The 24,377-nt window shown below is 39.8% G+C and overlaps 1 long non-coding RNA gene across 1 annotated transcript in view; it reads left to right on the top strand.

The window, feature by feature from the left end:
* The window catches only part of LOC133223811 (uncharacterized), a 104,218-nt gene that overhangs the window by 29,558 nt on the left and 50,283 nt on the right, over nt 1-24,377 (top strand). Inside the window, exon 2 of the long non-coding RNA XR_009728685.1 lies at nt 10,834-11,025. This is a non-coding gene — a long non-coding RNA (uncharacterized LOC133223811). The remainder of the gene's footprint in view (nt 1-10,833; nt 11,026-24,377) is intronic.

Raw genomic sequence — 24,377 nt, 5'->3', positions numbered from 1 at the left:
GAGCTGAAAATGTGTATATTCCCAAATCAGCTGTTTGTGTCAAGGCTTGCAGCATCAGCCCACAAGTGAAATAATGTGGGCTTCTGTCCCTCGAAGGCACTGCTCATGTGGGACTCACTCCTAGCCACAAGCTGGGTAATACAGCACCAAGAGGCAGGCAGTATCAAGAGGACAGGGAAGAATGTAAAGGAAGTGGAAAGAGGGATATTAAATAAAGCAAGGTGAGGAATAAGAAAGATGGGGAGATCAAAAATCATGCAGGGAGGTGAAAAGAGAGCAAGAGTTGAGGAATAAACAGTGCTGGCAGAAGAGGTGGGAGAGTACACTTGGTGTTCAGGCTGGGTGATAGTTCAGTCCTCTGGGATCTAACGGGAACTGAATGTCAGTGGTAGGGGAATTTCCACTTGTTGTACTTCCTGTTTTGGGATGGTGATTTGGCTAATGCAACTTTTCAGTGTCACAGAAAGCTTTGTTTTGAAATGCCAGCTTGTGGGGTTGAAGCAAGATACTTGCCTTTAGGGCAGCGTGGTAGTAACCTGTGGTGCATTGCATTGCTGTGTTATATTTGAACTGCAGCTAGGACTTGTTCCCTGCCTGGTCTGATGCACTGAACTCCCCAACAGAGCTTTCATGGCTGCATGCAGCCTGCCTTGAGAAAGCATCTCAGTGGATCAGAGGAAATGCAGTATGGGCTCTGTAAGTACAGATGCCAATCAGCTTATCCTTGTAAAATAACGGAGGCTGCCTACGTAGCTTAAGAACACACAGCTTTATAGCTGGGGTTGCTGAATTTATTGGATTTTGTTTAAGAACTTGCAGACACGTGTTTCCTGAATGCTCCTTTGTCCTTTCCACTCTGCAGTACAGTTTCTGTGGGTTTGCTGTTGCATTTATTCTTCCCTGATTACTAAAAGTATTTTTCTTTTTTATTTCTCTGTACCTTTCACAGCTTTATGCTTCCTGTGCTTAGTCTCATTTGCACTGTTTCTCTCCCACGCTTTCTTCAGAATCCCATTTTTTCTGAATTCCAGCATCCTTTTTCACAATCTTTCTTTCCCTCATGTCTGTCACAGGTTTCTTTCCCTCCCAAATGTGTACCAAGGTCTTTCAATACAGAAGGCTTTATTCAAGCAAAACTGTTACAGAAATGGGATCTCGCTAGCCTGCAAGTTAGAGTTCTTAATGTCTGCTATGCCAGTGTACATGAGAAGTTGGTGCCCTGTGAGTTTACGTCCTATTTTGCAGTGAATTTATGGCACAGAAAACAAGCCTTAGGCTCTTAAACATCCAGGTAGTTTTCAAAATATTACATAGTGTTTTCTGGGTTTATAGCCTTCCAATTTATAAAATGCACACATTTAAAGCATCTTTTTAGTTTTGGAATACTGTAAGTTCTGTGAAATTAGAGCATTTTTGAGCTTTTTTTAAAGAAAATCTTAATGAAAAACTTGGTTGTCTTTAAGATGAATGCAAAATATCCTGTTGAATGTTTCTGTCCTTTCACAAAATCAGTTATAGTGCTGAGCACGTTCTTCAGCTGAGAAGGTGTGATGGAGGCTAGAAGGTATTTGAATCTACATGAGACACATTGCTCCTAAGAAAAGGTGGTAAGCAATAAGACTCAGACATGTACAGCTTGGTTTGTAGTGAGAGGTGCTATATAACCTGCGTATCCAGCTGTGTTATCCACGTATGGTTTAAGATCACTGTTTAAGTTTAAACTGCTATGTTTAGTGCAGTCCTCTTATTTTTTTTCCTTTTGGAAAAGCCCTTCTGCATAGCCGTGGAGTATGTACTGCAATGTAATGTACTGTGTGCCCATTATAGAAGTCTGAATTAAGGGAGGTTTCATGAAACAGCTGCCTGTGGGACTCAACTTCTGTGGCAAACTGAATCCCAAAGCTTGAACAAGCCTTTGAACTTCAAAGCTACGGTCAGTGTCTCAAATTGAGACTAGTGATCTGTCTCAGACCTTCAGTTCTGCAGGATAGAAAGTTATTAGATATCACTTTATCTCTTGTAAAAGGCTTCAGCAAAAAATAGGAATAGGACCTAGACAAATTGCTTATCCTTACCTTAGAGTGGTCCTTTTTCCCTGCTGTCCACTTTGGTCCCTTCACAGACTGCTCCTACCATCTAAAAGTACATCCCTGCTTGGCAGACTCCTTGATCATCTTTGTGGCAGCTTGTTACAGATCATGATAAAAGATGCAGTCCCTGGTCCAACACCGCCTTTAAATTATTCATAATTGCAAGTGTTCTAATTGGTTTGGATTTATGCTCCCTTGCTCCGTTTGCTTACTTTTACAAATGCTTTTTTGTCAGTGTGCACTATGCTTGGCAAACACATTTTCCTCCTGGAGTCTTAACATGATTTAGTCATAGTTAGCAAATTGTAATTTCCACGAGGCTTTAAGTAGTCCAGATCTCAATAAACTCAACACTAGTGTTGGTATTTGTTTTCTTCCAATTCGTACCTAAGCATGCTTGGTTTTCAGTTTTCAGGCAGTTCATTTTTCAATTTGTTTCTTTGCAGAGAGGATGAACTCCCCTGGGCCTGAATCTCCAGGACAGCATTTTTTAATGCTTATTCACATAGTTATTTTCATTGTGTTTTTGGAAAGGAGACGCTGTGATCTACCTGGGTCATTAAATTTGGATCCATGTCCTCACACTGAAGGGCTTAAAATGCGACTCCGAGTTCTTAAGGCCTTGGGCATCTTGTGAAATTCAAGTGTTAGCATACTTCACCATATTTTAAAAGGGAAGGTGAAAATAAGATCTCTTTCATGGTTTTCTCAGTTTTACATCACTATTAGTTGGTACCTATTCCATAGTGAAGCTTGACTTAATTTTTATGTATGCATAGTGAGAAATACGAAGTAATCCATGTAAGTATAATAAAATACTATATAAATGTAATATACTTGCTGTAAAATGCATAATTCTGGTTACTTGTATCAGACAACACCAAGAACTTCAAAAGTAACTTACTGCTGAACATGAAACCATGTGTTTATAGGCCTAAATACCCATATAAATTCAATTAACTACAGCTTGGGGAGAGATGGTCCTGAAAGATGTGCCAGTTTACTTGAGGTAATTTGTCCTAATAAGCAATCTTTCAGAAGATCTTACCTATCAGGGTTCTTCATACATAGTTCTTCACACTTAATCTGTAGGGTTTTTTAAGCCTGATTGTTAGTGACCTGTTTTGTTTGATTCCCCCTGAGAATATTCAGATAGATTCCTTTTCAACCCAATTGTTTCTTGTTCCCCTCAGTGCATGGCACTTTCTGTTCAGTATACATCAGGTCCTGCAGACCTTGTCACTTGTTCAGTCAGCTCAGGAGACAGCTTTCTCCTAGGATTCTGATTTTGCTTACTTTTTTTACGAGAGTATTTCTTTCATGATATGGCTTCATAATGGAAGATGGTAAATGCTTATTTGTAATCTCTTTCTCTTTTAACCTCTCTCTTTCACTGAAGAAACTCATTGCAGTCACAGTTGAAGGTTCAGGGAGAGAATCTAACTCTAAAAAAAGGAACTAATCTAGCTCAACTGCTTAGCATATTTGTCATTCTTAAAAAAAGATTCCTTCTCACTGAAGGATTATAAAGGTAATGCTGAAAGAAAGAAATTAGCTTTGAATATGGATGTTTAATTCAAACCTGCTGTTTGCAGTATTTCATAATAATGATTTTCTTATGTGGCTTTTGTTTATACAAACTGTTGACTTCTTCCCCTTCTCTTGGTGCCTGCTGAGCATATGTCAACTTTCTATCTCTCTTTGTTTGAGAACTGAGAAATCATTTTCATGCTCTTATAAAAGCCTGAACAGAAATAAGCAGTGTTGGGTTTGGCCAGTCTTAACTAGTAGTTATATGTTTCACCACTCCTATTTGAGAGGAGCTCCAGATGACTGACATTCTTTGGAAGTATTGTATTTTAGCAGCAATGTTTACAACAAGAAAAGGTTTTTGAAAGCTGATAGTTTGGAGCTCTCTTTAATCTGAGGTTGTACCCCATCGTTTTGTGCTACCAGCAGCAAAACTGAGGGAACACATCAGGGAGACAAGCTGACCGAGAGAGTTGGGCAAAGAGTGACTTCATGACGAAGTATGACTTTCTGAAAAATAGGCTGATCTTTATGAACTATTGTTTTGTGGATTTAGAGAGTTAATGTTCCTACATCCAAAACAGTGCCAGCAAACAAATTACTTTCTTGGGTAGGCACACTGGTGCTGTGTACCATTTTCTTCATGTTGTCTTGCTTTATTTGAAGGTCCATTAACACTTGCTTTGCAATGGAAAAAGAGCTTGGGTTTTACATCCAGTTCTAATTTTCTTTTTAGTCTGTTAACTGAGACCACAATAACCTACTGGCAGAGGATAGCTGGCTTCTATGCCCAAGCCCTGGCTCTTTCTCACTGCCAAAAAGCAGCATGCTCATGAGAATTGCTTCTTGAGGGATGAGCAGAAAATGCATGTTCTGTAGCAAATCTTCTGGCAATTGACACTAAGAAGTGCCGGGGGAAACGTGTCCAGTCTTTCCTTTAATCCCACTGTGAAATTCCCTAGTGTGAGAACTTGGACATTCTTTTGGAAGCAGAGCTGAACAGGTTGCATAACTCTCACCTGATGTTATGTACACCTTTAGAGTTCATGACCCATGTTATGATTTGGCAGACTTAACTGATTTCATATGCATCTACAGCCTTATTCAGTAAAAAAAAAAAGGCTGAGCAAGCATGTTATTGAGGTAATTTATTACACTGTTATTAAGGTAGCTAAAGATTGAACAATACATTGATTAAATTGAAGTCTACTGTCTTAAATTTGATTACTGCATCAAGTTTTAATTCTTTACCATGGGAAGTTACTTGATACAAGCAAAATGCCTGATACTGTCACAATAACAAAAGAGCTTTCTCAAAACCTTAACCTGGGCTAAAAGTTAAATTGCACAAGAATTCAGGTTTTGAACCCAGTCATTCTTTAGTGGAAGTGAGACTTCAAACACAGAGAAGAATACGTTGACTGATAAAACAGAGTAAGAAAAGGTAAAATTTTTGAATCAGTGAAACAAGTGAAAATAGCTTGAAGTGTGTCTGCTTGATTATTCAAGATCTTTAATTTAGGTACTTGCTGGCAGACCTTCAAGACATGAGTCAGAGCCTGTAAATTCAAAGGTGCAGATCCATCATGGTTTTGTTCCTGGTGGTTCTGTGTTTTCTTATGTGCGGAAAGACTAGGACAGGAAAATGCAGAGTTTTGGTGTTGTGAATATGATAAAGGAGAGAGTCCATCGTCTTCTATATTGCTTTGTTCTTGTGGGAATTACTTCTCATTTCCCCCTGCTCATGAACAGTTGTTGTGGCTACTGGGCTAACTGGGTGAATCTGAGAGTCTGGACAGGTCACTGCAGTCAAATCCATTTGGGGAAGCAGTTAATGTCAGTGTGAGAAGCCTCATCACTGACTAAACCTCCATTTTGGCAAATGGACTATAGACAAGAGGATCTTTTAAAAACTAAGTGTGGTGGATTGACATGGTTGACACCAGGTGCCCACCAAGCTGCTCTGTCACTGCCCTCCTCAGCTGGACAGTGGGCAGTAAAATATAGCAAAGGCTACTATAGTAACCAAAGACTAGGGAGCTAATAGGAAACATTAAACAATGACAGGGAAACCTCAGCTCACAGGTTGTGGTTATATGAAACCAAGGGCTGTCTTTGTATCAAAATAAAATCTCCTTTGAATTAATTTCCCCAGAACTGACCTCAGATTCAAGTCAAGGTGAGACTTCCCATCAACTTGACCTTCTCAAAAGCTGCTCAGTTCTGCAGTCCTTGGTCAAATAAGCTCAGTCATCAACAAATAAGTCAAATGGGGGCTCCCAAATCAAAGCTAATTTTCAGAATTTAAGTGTTTCATTTCTATAAGAAGACTGTGTGTGAGTAATACTGTTGGCTGATATTTAGAATAGTGTTTTGAAGAGTCACTTGATAATGTCATCTAAATCATTTACTGAGTGGAAAATCTGATGGAGATCAAATCGATGCCCTTGGAAAACAGAGGAGAGGAACATCTGGAGTGCAGTTTGTAATCCCAGAAGTACCACTGTGTATCTAATGCTGCAGTTGAGGATTAGTGAAGGTATAAGCAAGAGGAGAATCAGACCTGTACTAGTCAGCAGATATGATGTCTGTAAAGAAACTCAGCCTGAAATATTAAATTGCCTGATGCAGATGTACATACAGCATAGAAACCTTGCAAGAAGGGGTTGATGTGAAACGCTGAGAAGGCTTGAAGCTTAGCTTTGCATTAAAGAAAGAAAACCAAGAAGACTTTGTACCCTCCTTCACTCTTGTCACACCTTGCCTGTGGTGCATTTGCAGTGAGTGTTCTGGCTTCTCCCTGTAGGCAGCATTGTCGTGGGCTGCCAAACTGCTGCAGTACACTAATACCTTTTGGTAGCTGCATGGTTACCCCTGTGCAGCATTGCAACTGGCTCACAGTGCCAAAAACCTGTTTGCAATTAATGCCCATTTGACACGCATCAGGAGTAGAGGAATTCTCACATAAATGTACTATACCTTAACAGAGTCCTCTTCAAAATGCAGTGTTCTTTCTCTGTGTGTATAAACAGCTTGCTGGGCAAAAAGTTTTACTTTCTGACATATATTGCAGAAATCATTCATTAATACTGACACAATAAAGCAACTGCATACACTATTTATTATTCCATTTTGAATTTTGTGACTGCCAGAACATCATAAAGCAGATTTGAAGGAGGTAAGCTGGTTAACATATAAAATGTGACAAAAAGGTATTGTGTGATGGAATAGCAACTTGTAAATCCCGAAGGCCATTCTTTTGTATTGCTTTAGAAAATACATGGTGCGAAGGTGTTTCATTCTTCCTCCAGTCTCTTGGCAACTTGAAATGAAGGATGTGCCAGGCAGTATGGCCTGAAAAATGCTAACGGGAGAAAACAGATGCCAGGTTTTCGGACCACATGGAGTCCTGAGCTCCCATAAAAAGGCACACGTTTGCTGCTATTCTGAGCAATACACAGCAAACTAAATAAGCGTATGTCCATTTTTACCTCAAAATGTTGTTAACTAGTTGTAGTGAAGTAATTTATTGTCTGTGGAGTATTTATTTTTCATTGTGTTGCAGTCTTACACAAATCATGCTTGTCTTGCAACTTCAGTATCCAAAACTGTTAGTCTGTATATATATTTTAGGTACATCTGCATTCATATGTACAGTGAGAGAGGCACACACTGCCAAATGCTATTAGAAAGAACTTGTTGAATGAAATTTAGTATATTTCAAGTACTCAAACTGTTGGAATTGGCCTTGACTCAGAGTTTTTTAAGTCTCTTGAGATGTTCAGATTTCTCGGTTGTAATATTAAACCAGCATTATGTATGTATGTATTTTCAGATTGATTTCTTTTACAACTGGAGTGAGTTTTACTTGCAAACTACAAAGTGCATGTGTATAGTTTGGGTAACAGGTAACCAAAAATCAGTCTATTTCCAATTATGCTGGTTGGGTTGGTCCCTGGTGTTCTGTTTTCAAAAGCAGAGTTCACTGCAGATACTCAATTATGAATATCCAGGCATCAGAGGAACGTGTAGCCTCTTCTTTTTTTGGCTTAATTTGCTTCCAAAAACCCAATCAAACAAGAAAACAAGCTCTTGTATTTGGGGGTGGGGGGGGGAATACCTATTGTATCCAAAGCTACTTTCCCCATGTAGAGAGATTTCAGTGCCTGTGCAAGGAAAAAGCAGTTAGGATGAAACAACATGGAATTGAGAAAGGGTAGGTGAAAACCAAGACAAGTTTTGTCCTTCGGGGTTTTCTGTTTGTTTTGTTGTGGGGATACAACAGACAACTATTAGCAGGATCATAGCCTCAGATTGATATGCCTCAGTAACCAAGGTGTAAATCTATTTTAAAATGGAAAGTTTCCTTGGTCAGAAATGCTGCTAAAGTACTTCATAGTTGTGGAGTTGTTTTGTTGCTGTGGGTGTAATCCCCCCCCGTCCCCCCCCCGTCCCCCATCTTAGAAGGATAACTTAAGAAGTACTGGAAACAACTTGATTTGGGAAGGATGTTTACAGGACAGGGAAGGAGAACAGCATTTGTCATAAAAGAAATTAGTATAGGCCAGATAAGGGTCTTCCTTAGCTGTGTGGTGTGCTTTTCTGCAGAAGCGTGTTTAATTCCAATGTGAATTTAGTCCGGAGCTTTGGAAATGCCAAACCTATTTAAGCCCAAACCAGAAAGCAACAGGGAATCATAATGACTCATAAGGCATGGGATACCAGTATTGAAATAGAAATGGGTTCTTCCTATTGCTCTGTTTCAAGCAGTAATTCTGCAACATCCAGGACTGCTTTATGAAGCATTATCCTTTACTTTAATAAGGAGATAATCAAAATCAAGTTAGCTGGGCTTGAGAAAACAAATGGTGTTTCTCCTGGCTGGCTGGGGGTCATAAACTTGTTTTTGACAAGGGTTTAGAGAAAGCTCTGGCTGGATGAGGTCATATAACAGAAGCTGGGCTTTCTGACCCCAAATATATATCTGATGTGATGATGCGACACTTCAGGAGCTGTCAGAAGAAAATCTCTTGGGTTATTTTTGTTACAGCTTTGACAGCAACTAGTGTCTTGAGGCACTAGGAAAGAAAAAGTGAGCCTGACAGAACAGGAATGAATTGCCTCCACGATGGAGAGGAGCCGCTCTGTGTGAGGAGGTAATACACAGACTGCAGGAGGGGGAAGATAAATAAGAATGTATATGAGGACAATATCTTTTCTGTATTGAGTGTCTGAGGGCATTAGTCTTCCTTATACTTTTTCCCCTTGCCTCATACTTTCTCCCTGTCATGAAGTGTCCTTTTTTAGGATTGTGGTTTTGTTGTTTTGGTAGTTTTTATTACCTATTTACTCATTGCGCTATGTCTTTCTCACCATTTTGCATATAAACCCTATATTGAAACACCTTTCAACCCTACATCTCTTGATGCCCCTGAGTTGTATTTTTTTTAATGGATGGCATGGATATAAATCCATCATTTATGCAACCCACTGGAGGCCTTGGAAAGCCTAAGGTTGCTGTGTCTGCTCTAAACCCCCCCGGAAGTTGGGAAGCAATATCAAATGTGTAGTGCTTGACTTTCAAGGATCTCTGATCACCCTTTATTTGTGGGCTTGGATTTCAGTGCCTTGGATTGAAGGCGCCTTTTGTGATACAGCTTGCTTTTTTAGCTCTGTAGGTGATGCCTAGAAAAACACAAAATAGTGGTGATATTGATGTCTGATATTTTGAAGGTAAGAGGTTGTTAGCTGGGAGGCATGTGTCTAGGAAGGTACTGTTCAAGTAACTAACAAGGAATACGGTTAAAATAATTTCCATGCTTTTGGGTGCATTTGTGGTAGCTTTGATTTGCCTGTTAGCTTGTTCTTCACCGTGCCTTCTGCTTTGACACTCCTAAAATTTAAAAACTGCAATTTAGCTGTGACTCCTGAATTAGATTATTTCATTGCTTTGTGATTCAGTCAGAACATAAGAAAAGGGAGGTAAGACTTTTTTAGATTAAAAACATTCAAACAGGGGCTTATATTTGAAAGACAGTTTATCTACAGAACTAGAAAACCTTGAGAGGTGAAAGGCAAATGTGAAATATGGGAGAAAAGAAAGGTATAATCCTATGTAGGTCAGGGATAGCTTGGGGGCGAGGGGGGGGATGAGGAAAAAAAATGCCTTCTATTATGCAGATCTTTGTAGTGCAATGTCTGAAAAGGAACTTGTTCAAGACTCCTTAAAATATTTTGCTGGCAATAGATTTCATAAAAAATGTGAGCAGAAAATGGACTTAGAGGTTTATTTTTGCTGTTGTGTAGGGGAACACAAGTCTCAGTTGTAAATCAGGACCAGCTACTTCTCATTGCTACAGCTGAGATTCTGGTTTCTTGCAGCTGAATTCAACGTGGAAAAAATATCTTGACTGTTTATGCTGTTCAGGAAAAGAATGATCTATGTTAGAACATGGAGGCAGAGCAGAATGAGTACATGTCTGCATGCTCTCAGTAGTGGCTCCATCAGGAGCATTTGGCCTGCCTTGGATCTGGAGATCAGGGTAATTAAGTAAAACCTCTGAAGAAAATAAACCCATTAAACTCGAAGTAGAAGAATAACTTTCTGACGCCTAAGTGAAAAACAGATACATACCTTATGGGGAAGCTAGCCAGTGTATTACAAGGGCAGCAGCTTGCACAAGTTGAAAGTCAAAAGTGGTTCCTCTCTGGAGTTCAGGGGGTTTCCTCTGACATCCCTCCACAGGCTAGAAATCATTCAGGCAGTAAATGTACAGAAGAAACAGACTTAACATATTCTGAAGTCTTTTGGGCCCCTCTTCTCTCTGTCAGGAATCTTTGTTCTGTATTTTTTTTTTTTATAAGGAGATTATTGTTTCGCATTAATACTAGTTCAGATGAGTTGGGGATAAACGCACATCATTAGGAGTGACTGACTTCACTCAGATACCATTGCACTGATTGTGGCGTAGTTGTTGTTATCTGAAAATTACCTTCACTTGTATAACTGTGTTCATCAAAGTCATGGCTTATAAATTAATACCTTATTAAAAGGCCTAGAGAACAGATTAGTCCCCTCCCCTCAGTCAAATGGCCACAATAAACCACAGTTGGTGTTATTTGGACCATTGAAGATTTTTGTACCTTTTTGTCTTTTCCCTTTCTGGTTCTGTTTTCCTTGTCTTTTTCTGTTTGAACTCTGTCAACGCTGAAGAAAAAGAACATCTCAATCTGAACAGCCAAAGCTGTGGAAGGGCATTGAAGCAAGACCACATCACCTATGAACTGGCAGTGAGGGATGTATACTGCATACTTAATAGTGCCTGCAGATCATCAGCTTGATCACCTCCATGGCAAGTGCTGTACAAACATGTTATAAAAGAAGACAGTCCCATCCCCACAGAAGGTACAACAGAGTCTCTCCTGTCTAGCTTCTGCTCACTTTTCTGTGCCTACTCTAATTATGATTTTCCTGTTCCTATTCCCTGCTGTCTTTTCACTCTTCTTCAGTCTCTCTACAGTGAAAAGGAAAACATCCTTTCAGACATTTTAGAAGTATCTCTTGCTCCATTTTAAGTGCCTCAGTATGGAGCTTGAATGTTTTGTTCAGATTTCACTACGGCAGACCTCAAGCTGGGGAGGGGGAAAGTGTTTGTGTGGGATCTGGTACAGTTTGAGCAGTTGGCCTTGGTTTGTGGCAGGGCTGTGCCGCACAGTATTTGTGTCATCCTCTTAAATACAAGTAAAGGAGGAGTGTACAAGTGTATAATGAGCTAAAAGGTCAAAGGATTCAAGCAGCAGTTTACAGGGGGGGGGGCACAGGGAAGGGGGCTGCATGTAGGGTACACCTAAGCTGCGATTTCAATCATACTATGGTGATTGTAAGTAAAAATGTACAGGCACTGTCTGTAGCTAGTGCAGGATGAAGTTGCTGCAGCAATGAGAGCTACCCCAAATTCTTTCCTCAGAAAAGACAGTATTGATGTAAAGATGAGTGCTTTTATGAATGAATCCACTTTTGCCCTGCTTAAGAATTGCACTGGAACAACTTTTGTATTAAAAAACAAATACCAAACACACAAAAATACCCACTACGTTTGCAATTTGTGAAAAAGAGTGAAGGGACAAATGTACTCAGTACCTCAGCAGGGAGATTTTCCAGGATAAGAGAATACACATGGATATTTTCAGTGGTAAGAAGTTCTAATCAATTTGCTAATTCTGGAGCATACAACCAAAGCTTCCAGCTTTCAGGAAGAGCTGGAGGCTCAGCTCTTGGCTTGCAAATGCTTTTCTATTGAGATTATTGGGGAAAAAATATAAAAGTATTTTAAAGATTTGAGCCTTTACTGGTTTGCAGTCTTCATGCTGAATTCTGGGAACTACATTAAAAACATTGTGAGCATTGCTGATGGCCAGAAACATTGCAAGCTAACGTGAGAGAGAACAAATGCAGTATATGGCCTGCCATGGTCAATTTCTATGGTCAAGAGCAGGACATGCTTACTATGGACTATGGCAGCATCCTTTGAAACAAAGAACGAATTAATAATTTCAGTCAAAGGTTTTGACTGGATTAAATGAACTGGAAACCTCTGACATCCCTGAAAGATGTTGGTAGGGTAGTGGTGCATCTATATGGGAAAACAACCTGACTGACGTGTCAAGGGTGTTGTATGTTACCTATTGGTCTGTTCTAGGTAAAATGAAATTACCTTGAAATATCGTTCTGAATATCAGATTTTGAAAAGCTGTCAGAATTAAAACGCTTCTAATTCTTCCATGTGCAACTAGAAATTGGATCCAAGGACTTATTAAAACAATTCACATCCTGTGTTGCCAAGTGAGAGCTGAAAATAAGTTTAGGAAGTGATTCTTACCTGCCCTTAGCTAACAGGAAGTGGACTGTGGCTCAGAATCTGCTGTCCCAAACTGGGTATTGCAATTTTTGTGCCAGGAAAAAACGGTGTTTGGAAGGCAGCATCTTTCACCTATAAAGGATGAGATCCCTGCCTTGACTGTATAGAAATGAAACCTTGAGGAAAAGTTCCAGTTAAAAGTCTTACTGGCTTTGGGAAGAACACCCAAGTAAAGCTTATAGTACTGGTTTAAACCTTTTAAAATCAGATTGAGCCAGCTACTTCAGGGTATATTTTGAAGAATGATGTTACTTTGGCAAAGGAATGAACAAAATTTACTTAGGTTAGCAGTAAGTCATCTCTGTCTGTAATATTCCCTTTTATTAAGAACCGTGGAGTTGACTTGCTCAAGTCTTCTTCCTTCCAGTTCTCATCTACAGTCAGAAACCAAAGGGAGAATGTGCCAGTTGATGCTTCTGAAGATGAGATAGGAAAAAATGATTTTGATGTGAAGACTGAAGCACATCTAGACTTGAAGGTAACAGCAATTCTTCTGCTATTAGGGGAGCAACTTGTCTCAGGGCCTTAATTCTGTAGTGTTTCTTGCTCTGTACTATCAGGGGGGAATAGCAGAGTCCTTTATAGCACACAGTTGTGACTGCAACTCTTTCTCTAGGGGGAACTGTACTCTGACTTTTCTGACAATGCAAAGATAAAGTAGCAGAGGGCAAGCTTCACTGTTTCACTATAATATACTGTTTTATTTAGTTGATGGGATACTTTCCAGTAAGGAAAAAACTTGCCTAGGTGTTTAAACACTACTGTCACTTGCAGAAGATGTAATATGCAGGCTGGAAAATGGGATATGGCTTGGAACCTAATAGAATAATGTATACAGCCAGGAGTCATTTCTCTTTTTGTGTGTATGTATGGAAGTTGATATTTTATTAATTGTGTTGAAAGCTAAAGTTTTTGCAGTCTTCTCTGAAGTAAGAAACATGGCCTTAAGCTAAATCGAGAGATATTTTGAATATTTTGGCAGTACATTTCTTATGCAACAGCTAGATGCAGTTAATTGGCAAACACATGCTGCAGTAGCAAGCAAATTTGTAATCCCTCTCATGCTTGGAGTTTGAACTGCTGCTGTAAAGCAGGCCCCAAAGCACATAATCACAGAGTACATCCTCGCTGACTTGAAAGCATCCTTTTTTGTACTACTTTCACCTAGGCGTAGCTGTGCTTTCAGGAGTAGAAGAATCTGTTTTGTACATGTAGGCTGTGCTTTGTCTCATTTAGAGTTTTGTATCCTATTTTTGGGAGAGAGTACGGGGTAAAACTTGAGGAGTCTGTGCAGTAGCTTTCTTGGAAAATAGAAGTATGAAAGGATCTACTGACTCCAACTTGCTTTCAGGGCATCACTTGAAATGCTGAATCATCACCCAGGCAACAGTTAAGTAGCTATTTTGTGAAGCCAATTAGGTACCCAATACTCCTCAGTGACAGACTAGCAGAATAACTGCTTTATACATGTCAGCTGCAAGTTTTATTATAAGTCTATGCTAATGATCTGTTGACTGATCTTTGCAAGAAAGTGATCCATGAATAATACTTTATTTCCACTGATTGCAAGGAAGAGATCTCATCATGACTTGGGAAATGCTCAGCTGCTTTTACTGTCAAGCTTTATGATTAGAGCACAAGCTACATAGCTAGAGAATGGCTTTTTTTTTCTCCAAGTGTCAGAGTGGGAAATTCTGGAGATGTTTTCTCGTAGAGAACACCAGCTTCAGCAGAGAAAGAAAATAATGCTGATCTTGAAACACCAGAAGGATGCTCTTGAGGAGTATCATGAAATGAGTGCTTTAGGGTCACTTCAGGAGATTTGCACCTAGAGATCTGTACCCTCTTCCATTGAAAGCCAGCTTGCTCAAGTATTTCCCATGATAAATGATTCCCTTTTGTCTTCCTAGTCCTGTTCCATAGGACAGATAGGGTATTGTAATAGTTGAGCTAAAACTCTTTTGTAGCACAATGGCAGCCTATTCACATCGAATTGCTGTGGGTTTGGATGCCCTTTTTCTTGGCAAAGTCACCTTTGGAAAGCAGGTACTTTCATATTTTGCTTCAAAGTGATTTCCACAGAACATTTTCTGTGTCTAGTGGCAAGTGACAAGTCTGTTAAATTTGTTATCCAAATTGACTTCATTCACACAAATATTTACTGTTTGTCTTAAATGTCACTTAAAATGCTGTATTTTCAGGCTTAGATTTTGATTTTACCTCATGTTGATTCTCTGCCTTACGTTCTCCAAACTGATACTTTTTAATATCTAAAATGTATATCTACTTAAATATTCTTATTTATATCGTTGTAAAAAATAATGGCAGATGGATCCCTCTTGGTGTTTGCAAACAACAATAATGTTCAATGACGAATGTGCAACATTGTCATCCAAAATTGCTGTTTATGGTGAAATGCAGCCTTTAATAAGAACTTACTGGGTACACTGAATGGTATCCTGGATTCCTGCAAAATGCTTCAATAAACTTGTCACGCAGATTTCTTCTCTCTCCTGGAAAAGACAACTTAATGACTCCTCTATGTTTACCTCCTCTTTGGATTTATCAGTGAAGGCATGCATGTGTGTATACACACTAGAAGGCTTTTATGAATTGTGCAGTTATTGTTATTTCTCCTCATACACAGAGTAAAAGGTTCCTTTCAGCCTGACTGGGTTTTAATTCTCTTTGAGAGTATAACAGAACAGAAAAGCATCAGTCAGACCCTGAGAGAGAGCATGTTGTGGGTGTCCTCTGCATAATCTGTGTGGCTGTGGGTGGCACAGCCTAGCCTTAGTTAACAGTTAGAGCAGCCTGATTTGTCTCCCGTAACCTTGCTTTTAATGTCTGAGGGTTTTATCAACTGTAAACTCCTCAGGTTAGAGTTTTCCTTGCTGTGCTATGTGCCTGTGGCTGCTTTTTACTTTGTAAAAGCTTCAGACCAACTTGCGCAGCTATTTGTAAGAGGATGATTAGGGGGAAGGAAATACCATGTTTACCTCAAAAGAATGAATCTGAAAATATTTTTAAGAACCACCAACAGTGTTTTCTCCTCTCAACCCACCAAACCCCATGTTTTAGTGCCAGCACTTGAGGTGGTGAATTGTTACCCACAGATGTTCTCTTTGTTCCTGTGAACTTGCTTTTAGCTGTGTTAAAAGCCTCTGAAAAAGGCTTTGAGTATGATCAACAGTCTTTTTCAGCAGGGCACCATATTTCTTCAGAGATGATCTGCCCTTGTTACACCCTGGCCCACTTAATAGTGTTTGCCCTTATCATATTGCCCCAAACTGTTGGCTCCTGTGTGACTATGTGTGATCTGGGTGTGAGCCCTGGTGACTGAAAGGGATTTTCTCCCAGAACTGTGCCTGCATTGAGGTTGAAGCAGCTTTGGGAACTGTGGGCCAAGATGTCACCTCTCCCATGCTTTCTGCCCTTATCCCTAAGGAGGAACAGATTAAACTGAGATACAAAGGAGGCATAAGCTCAACATATAAGAAGGTGATGAAGGCAGTTGTGATTAAGGTCAGATAAGGAAACTAAGGCAGAGAGCAGTTGAGGGTGAAGATACTGGGAACTGGAGATAGAGTGGTGGTGTTACAGAGACAAGATGGCATGAATTGGAAGCCCAGTGCATAGGGCAGAGAACATAAAGCTGACATGTTATCCTGAGCACTTGATTCACACATTAGCATCTTCTTGCTCATCTCACATCCCAGTAAATATAGGAAGTGGTTTCAGCCTGTTGAAAACATCTCTAGTCCTTTGCTTTCTGCAGCAACAGAACAAAACTTCCCTCATGTCACCTAACAGCCTCATTCCTTAGAGGAAAAGCTGAGCCAGCATTACATCACCGGTAGCATATTTCGTGCTCCACTGCTCTATCCAGGACGGTAGGAAGAAGGTGTTTTGAATGTGGTATGTTTGGGATAGTTTAACTTCCTTCATAATGTGGGATCAGCTATAAATCTTTCATTGATTCAACTGCAAGAAAATGTCTAATTTCATGCTAAATGTGCTGTTTCCTTCCTGGCTGAAATGGTTCTACATTTGTGGGTTTTTTTTATTAGACTGCAGAAGGCTCCCATCTTTTTTGTTCTGTACAGACTACTGCCCTATAGTATTGTTTTCCCTGTGCCTTTCTGCTACTTTTGTAAGCTTCTCTTTCAATTGAATCCAAATTCATATGCATGTAGCTGCCATATTAGGGATTGTCAGCATTATTTATTTGCCTATCTTATTCTTCTGTCACTTTCTTTAATGGCTCATTAGGGCTACTCTAAGTAGCTGGGGTTTCTTCTTCACCTCACATATGGTTGTTCCTCAGCTCTTGTATAAGGAAATGACTAATTCTGTGTTTTCTTGTACTGCTCTAGCCAAGCAAAACGTCCTGGGCTCTTAATAGTTGCATACAGCATTTTTGAGTGTCTATTCAGCTGCAGTCTGAGCTTGCTTATGCACTTCTCTATTCAACTGAAGCATTTTAACCAGTCTTATCTTTATTATTTATACTTCTTTGTCACCTAGGATTCCTAGTGCATGTACATCGGCTTATGCAAAGTATCCTTTCTCCAAGTTTGATTGCTGCTTTTGGCTAGTTCTGTACACTGTGTGCCCATTTTCAGTCTTGTATATTAAGGAAACAGACTCCCGATAGTCTCTAATGGCAACACTCAATGTCATAATTAGTCTTAAACACTGGTAATATAATTTCAGAGGAATGTCTTTGTTAAAAGCCTCACATGATGAGGAGGCACATGGATCTTTAAAAACTGCGGTATCTGTGAAGCAGGTGGAGTGGCCTGCAATAGCTGGGGCTAGAAATCCAAGATCTCTTCTCAGTCAATTGATACTGTAAAGTAAATGGAACAAAGAACACTTATAAATTCAAGCTACTACAGCTTGATAGTCAGGTTTATTTCAGGAGGCAATCATAAAATTTTAGCTTAGCTAATCTAGATCATTATTTGGAGTTGTCCTAGGGAAAATTATCACCACTATAAAGTTTACAGCTTTATAACATAAGGCTGCATTCTACTTTGTCTCCAGATGAAATGGGGGAACCGTTCTGGAAAGCAAACTGGTTTGGTGTTTACATATTGAACTAAAAATTTGATATCCGAATTTTGTCCTTGCTAAAGCAGTTTCTCTTCAGATGAGTCTTATTTACAGATGTTTGTGTAGAAATGGCCACAGTGGAAAGGCCAGTTTTTCAGGGAAACTGTGCTGGAAGGATTTTTAATCTTTAAGATTTTCAGTTGTTATGTATGGAGCTGTTCTCCACTCCACTGTATTACAATCTTCTTTACCAGTCTAGTAAGAACCAAGAAAAGCTCTTGTGTGTACTTTGATAAATTTCTGTTGTTGTTTGACAAATATACCTATAGTTGTTAGCAGTGCTGCAGTACTCTTGTGAAAAGCCTTTACATTCTTCCACTTGAGATTACATCCTTAATATTGTGAATGTTGCTGCCTGGTGTTGACGTAACCTAAATATTGTTTTCTTCTGTGTTTGTGGAAAATGTACAAGCTCTTCAAATCAAACATATGTTCAATTGCTTTCATGTCATAGAATCATAGAATGGTTTGAGTTGGAAGGAACCTTTCAAGGTCACCTAGTCCAACCTCCCTGCAACAAGTAGGGACATCTTCAACTATACAGGGTTGTGCAGAGCCCCATCCAACCTGACCCTGACTGTTTTCAGGGATGGGACATCTATAACCTCTCTGGGCAATATATTTTGCCTTTGGCAAATTAGAAATACGTGTTCCTAGGATGCTGAGCAACCATCCAAAAAAGAAGCCTGCAGGTCTTCTGCACCAGTAAGTAGTTCAGCGGAATGGTATATGACTGCTCTGTCATTCTCCTCTTTTACTTGTATCCTTCATAACAGTACAGTCTGCCATGTGTCAGCCAGCTTCCTCTAGCCACATGACATTGTCATTGCCCTATCTTGTTATATTTCCCTAGTTAGGTTCCTTCTTACAAAGCAGGAGCAGAGACTTATAAGAAATCTAATTACCTGTAAAACGTGGGTTTGACAATATATTGAAGAGGATTTAATTTCATGGTCCCCATATTAATTGGATGGCGTTGTATTCAAGGACTGAGGTGGCACATACTCACCGAGCTCAGGTGAGAAGTCCTGTTGATTTGTTTCAAGATCTAGTCCTCTAAAAATTTACTCCTTGATATCCTTAAGCTGTTCTTGTCACAAACTGAAAGGCTGGAGCCTGTTTGGATATTTTTCTTGGCAAAAAAGCTGTGCTGGGCCTCAGCTCATTTTTCATTTTAAATGACACAATCATTGGAAGTCCGGGAGAAGCATAAACTCCTTGAGGAGATGTGTGAGAAATAGTTTATTTTTTTTAAGTTAAACTTGGCAGTGAAGGTTCAGAAAGGCCTTAAGCTGCCTTATAAAAACCCATCTCTTTTACAGAAAGTGATGACAAGCGACTTGCTTTTTAAAAGGTCAGATGTTTGTGATGAGAGATGCAGCATTATGTGGGATAGCCATGCCATCCGGGAGGCAGTAGGATTAATGTGTTCTACATCATGACTCATAATAATCACGTTTACTGTAAATCATAAATATTTTTCCTCCTCAGAGTTTGTGCCACAATTGGATATAAGATTTTCACTTAGGGAATATGGTGTCAGTATAGGAATTTGAAGAGTTTAAAGGCTTCTGACAACTGTCAGTTCAGCAATCTGTGACAAGACATAAAAGCAGCGATGATAAATCCACAGTAAGGGACAGCTTAACCTCTTGATCTTGAAATGGCTACATGTATTTTATTGTTGGATATAAACTTATACAATTTTACACATCGACAACAATAAACTATTGTGAAGTAAAATTATTGTGCTGAGAAATCAGTCAGAATCCATTTTTTTTCTTGGGAAAATAAAATGAGTGTAAGGATACTGAACTTTCCTCTGACATCTGTTGATGTTACAGCTCTAAACAGTAACCTTAGGAAGATCTGCTTTTGGCATGAGCACAGAATTTTGACAAGAAGACCAGAAATGTGGTATTTCTGATGCTTTTCAAGCAAATCAAGTGCAACCTACAGCCTATGTGAATTCTAATGCAAGTGTGAATGCAGAGACCTATAACCTTTCCTCTACAGCACACTGCTTGAAAACTGTGGCATCAGGAGAAAACCACAGCCCAATTGTTAATATGCACATGCGTAAGCACAGCTCCATGCAGTTCCTCAGTTTGCAGAGTTGCCAACTCTCACATATAAACTGTGAGTATCGTGACATGGAATATCGTTGTTAAAATACGAGTTTGCTGAGAACCTGGGTTTGCTTAGAAACAACTAAATGAGCTTCCTGTTATGGGGAAGAATAGGGAGGTAAGAATCTGAAAGTTGCAGTACAGGTGAACAATTCAGGGCACAGAGTGAACGCTTCGCAGCCTCATCAGCTTTCTGTTTTGACCTTTCCTAACAGCAACAGTTTGACTCTAAGTAAAAATCCAGGATGGCTTTGAGGATCCAGCAATTGATTTCTTCATCCAAATATTGGAGTATTGAATCATATTAATCCTTGCCTATGGTTTTTGCATATCCATAAAGCTACTCATGCTGTTTATTTAATAAATGCTGCCTATGTTTGTCACACATGTGTACATGTCACATGTAACCCAGGACTTCAGTTCTGTGTTGCAGGGACAACATATGCATGTTGTTCCTGATGAAGTCCTAATGAGTCCGGATGTCAGAGAAGATGTGACTGTAGGCTAATTAGAAATCCTGTTTGGATATATGTGAATGCTCTTGGAATACTGGGTTTCTTCATTGCTCTTTGTTAAATGGATTTGTACTTGCCAAACTCTTCTGCACATTCTCCCTACTTGTATGGGCTTTTTTCTCCTGTGTCATGCAAAGATGGTTACTGAGGCCAGATTAACTTCTGGAACTTATTGCTGACTCACAGGCTTCTATATTGTATGAGTGGTTTGATGAGATTACTTGGTAACTAGAAACTACTTGACAGAAAGCAAGCTAGTGATCAGGAACTGCTTGCTGTAAGATGTCCTTTCACTGCTGGAATAGAAGAGGATGAGCGTAAATGAGGGACCGTGACAGGAATATTTATGGGTAGATTCAATGATTGTTCTTTATTTTCATACAGTATTAAATTCTTTCTACCATTAATGTAACCTGCTGATAAGGCAATGTATGCTTGGGGTTTACTTTGCTTCATATCTCACATTTCTAGTGTTACTGAATGGAGTGCTAGCTTGAGGCTCTCCTGAAAGAAGCATTTTGTACAAAGTTCTCTCTGTGCATTATTATTGAGGGAAATAATAATTATCACAGTTTTTATTCAAAGGCAGGGGGATGTAGTACCTGGATAACTACCTGATTAACTACCTGTGAGGCTAAAGCATGTGCAAAACAAGGCTAGCTCTTCCCTTATTCCCACCACATTGCCTTGCACTGCCCACTGCTAGGAATGGCAATGCAATTGTCTCCCAGTGTAGTTGGCATTTCTGACATCTATTAGGAAAGTCTAATACTTAATGATCAGAACCTGCAAAAGGATATCCAGTGCTCTTCAAGACCAGAAAGTATGACCTTAATTTGGCAAAGAAGATGCAGCTGAACAGTGTGCTCATGCACCTGAATGCTTTTCCTGGATTAGTTTTTAACTCTTTACGTCTACTTGAAATTCATAATCCAAGAGTGCTCACAAAAGCAAAGCTAGATTTTGACCCAGCTACTCAAGAGTGGTGCAAGGTTGCTTGCAGGGGTAATTGGCCTGGAGTTGAGATCACTGTAAGTCTGTTATGGGAGAGCATATATTAATGAACAAATGTAATTTAAGCTCAGTGGAACTAGCAGTTTAAGAGTCTCTCTTGAAAAGAGCAGTTTTCTTTGCTGAAATACATTTTTATATTATAAACCTTTGATAGTATATAAAAAGCCCTGAAAGTACGGGTTTGGTTAATAAGGTCCCATGGTATATTTTATCTAAACTCTTGATCAAGATACCAAAACTGGTGAAGAAACTGTCCAGGAGCTCTTTCAGATTAATAATGAATCTACTTTATTCTGGGGGAGATATCCTTGTTTTGGCTGGGGTATAGTTAATTTTCATCCTAGTAACTGGTATGGGCTGTGGTTTGGGATTGTGCTGGAAACAACACTGATAACCCAGGGATGTTTTTGCTATTGCTGAGCAGTGCTTGCACACAGTCAAGGCCTTTTCTGCTTCTCACACTACCCCACTGATGAGTGGGCTGCGGGTGCACAGGGAGTTGGGAGGGGATACAGTTGAACCCAAGGGATATCCCAGACCGTGGGGTGTCATGCTCAGCATATAGAGCTGGGGAAGAAGGAATGGGGGATGTTCAGAGTGGTGGTGTTTTGTCTTCCCAAGTAACTGTTATGTATGATGGAGCGCTACTGTCTTGACCACCTGCCTGACCATGGGAAGCAGTGAATGAATTCCTTGTTTTGCTTTGCTTGTGTGCACTGCTTTTGCTTTATCTTTAAGCTGTCTTTATCTTGACCCATGAGTTTTCTCACTTTTGCTCTTCGAATTCTCTCCCATTCCACTGTGAGGGGAGGGAATAAGTGAATGGCTGTGTGGGGCTGAGCTGCCAGCTGGGGTTAAACCAAAACCACAACAGGAGAAAAAGTGCAAGGGGTTCAGAAGCTGGATTTTCCACACTGAGCAGTCTAAATCTGTGAAGTTCAGACATTTACACTCGCCCATTATCTGGTCTCTAAGCCGTGATTCAGTGAGCTCTCTTTAACTGGAGCCACAACAGTTATGATCCTGAAGTTCTCTGGTGCCCCTTGGAAAGGAATGCTTCATGTTCTCTGGATTACGTTGGAATGAACAAAATCTGCATGTTCTTTGGAGTCCTGTAAGACTTTCACTTACAAAAACAAAAAGTAGAAGAAGCCACAAACTGAAGTTCTCATCAAGCAATGTAATTTTTGGACTGCATGGATAATCCCCATGGTGGAATACAACTACTGTATCTGTCCAACAGATTGTTCTTACGTAGAACAGCCAGAGTCAGAAAAAGAACACCTGAAAGCTCAAGACTGTTCATATTCCCTGCCCCCTTTGTTTCTTTAAATTATAGATGGGCACTGAATGATGAAGGAAGATAATCAAGAAAATTACATTTAAATGTAGAATTATGCAGTGCCCATAATTTGATGCAGTAAGAGTGCAGTGGGAATAATTTCCCTATCTTAGCTAAAATCATATAAGTTGCATATTTTAAGAGTAATATTAAAAGTCATTACATGTCTATTTATTGGGAAGTGGGGGAAAAAAAGCTGGGGATTCCTTGGATATGTGGTGAAGAAAAGATTTTCTGATTTGGTTTGTTTGGATGTTTTATCGAGGCCATATGGTAGAACCTGTGAAGACAGGGACATTATGAATAGCTGTTCTCTAATAGGCAGTTCCAGGTACCCCTTTGGGTGTTTGTTTTTTTGTTCTTGTTCAAATAGTTCAGTTTATTTTAATTAGTTCCTGTCTTGTCTTCCCCCCCTCCCCCGCATGTTTTGTATATACAGTCAAAAGTAATGGAATAAAATTCTGTGGAAAGAGAGAAGAACTCCGTTTGGATGGAAGTATGAATTTGTTCTGTTTCCCTTCAGGGATAAACAGAGTTTTGTCTCCAATTTTGTAATATTTATGTAGGCTTTTGAAAGGATGCCGCTCACGTTTTCTCAGTCTATGCCAACCTAACTTCCTTCAGCCGCACCAACTCTGTTTAATTATTCAGCTTACAAAACTGCTTCCAAACTTTACTGCTAAGCACAAGATATGTCTGGTTTTCTTTAACTGAGCTAAAAACTGTAGGCAACTGCCTTTCATAAGAAGAAACGGAAATGACCAGCTTTGTTATCTGTCTGTCTCTACATACCAATCAAAATGGGTATGTGTGAGACTTTCTTTTCTCTTGAAGTAGAGTGATACACATATCTATCTACTGCAGGGTAAAAGAACTGCTGTCTTCAAAGGGGAATGGGCAATGTTTTATTAGTGATCTTTTACTGCCTGTAGCAAGTATGTCTGTGGGGGGTGGTGAAGAAGGGTTTTGGGTATCTCCCCAAAACCACATGTGAAATATAGAGCTGCCAAGCCTGCATCCTGTTGAGGGCTAAGAAAGGGGAGGGCAAAGGGACTGTTTTATGGTGGTTAAAACTAGCTTCTCTAGAAAAATGGGTATCCCATGGGGTTTCACTACAGCAGAACAACATGCTTATGGCCCTGGGGCTCCGTCAGCTTCCATGTTGGGAATAAACTTTGCACCACATGAAAATTAATTTCTCAAACACATGCTGTGCATTAGAGCCACCTCTAAGCATCTCTCCGAGATCTGCTGCTGCCACCTCTGACAAAGAAAGTCACACTGTGGAGAGAAATACTCAATAGCATGTTGTGGTGGGGTAGCAAATGCCCACCCAATTGTTCACTCTCCTCAGTGGGGTAGGGGAGAAAAATGGCTCATGGATTGAGATAAAGGGCAGGACCTCAATTACTGTGATGTGCAAAAGAGATTTGACTTGGGCAAACTTCATTTTATTGCCATTTGAAATTAAAATTGAGAAATAGACAAGCATTAAAATGTCACCTTTCCTCCCCCCTCCCATCTTCTGGCCTCAGCTGTGAGGCTGTTGCAGCAGGCAGGAACTGGCCATGGGGTGGTCCCTGTCTCCATCACAGAGACCCCTGCAGCGCCCCCTTCAGCACCTGGAAACCTGTACTCACTTAACATACAGAGCAGAAGAAGAAGCACTAATACAGATTCCCAAACCAAATATTGTAAGCAGATATGTGAGAAGTGGTACA

This window comes from Neopsephotus bourkii, unplaced genomic scaffold, assembly GCF_033783945.1.
Source record: "Neopsephotus bourkii isolate Nb327-2 ecotype Australia unplaced genomic scaffold, CSIRO-AGI_Nbou_v1 NB_1655, whole genome shotgun sequence".
NCBI lineage: Eukaryota > Metazoa > Chordata > Aves > Psittaciformes > Psittacidae > Neopsephotus > Neopsephotus bourkii.
The sequence above is the reverse complement of the archived record's forward strand: the minus strand, read 5'-3'. Positions and strand labels throughout refer to the sequence as shown.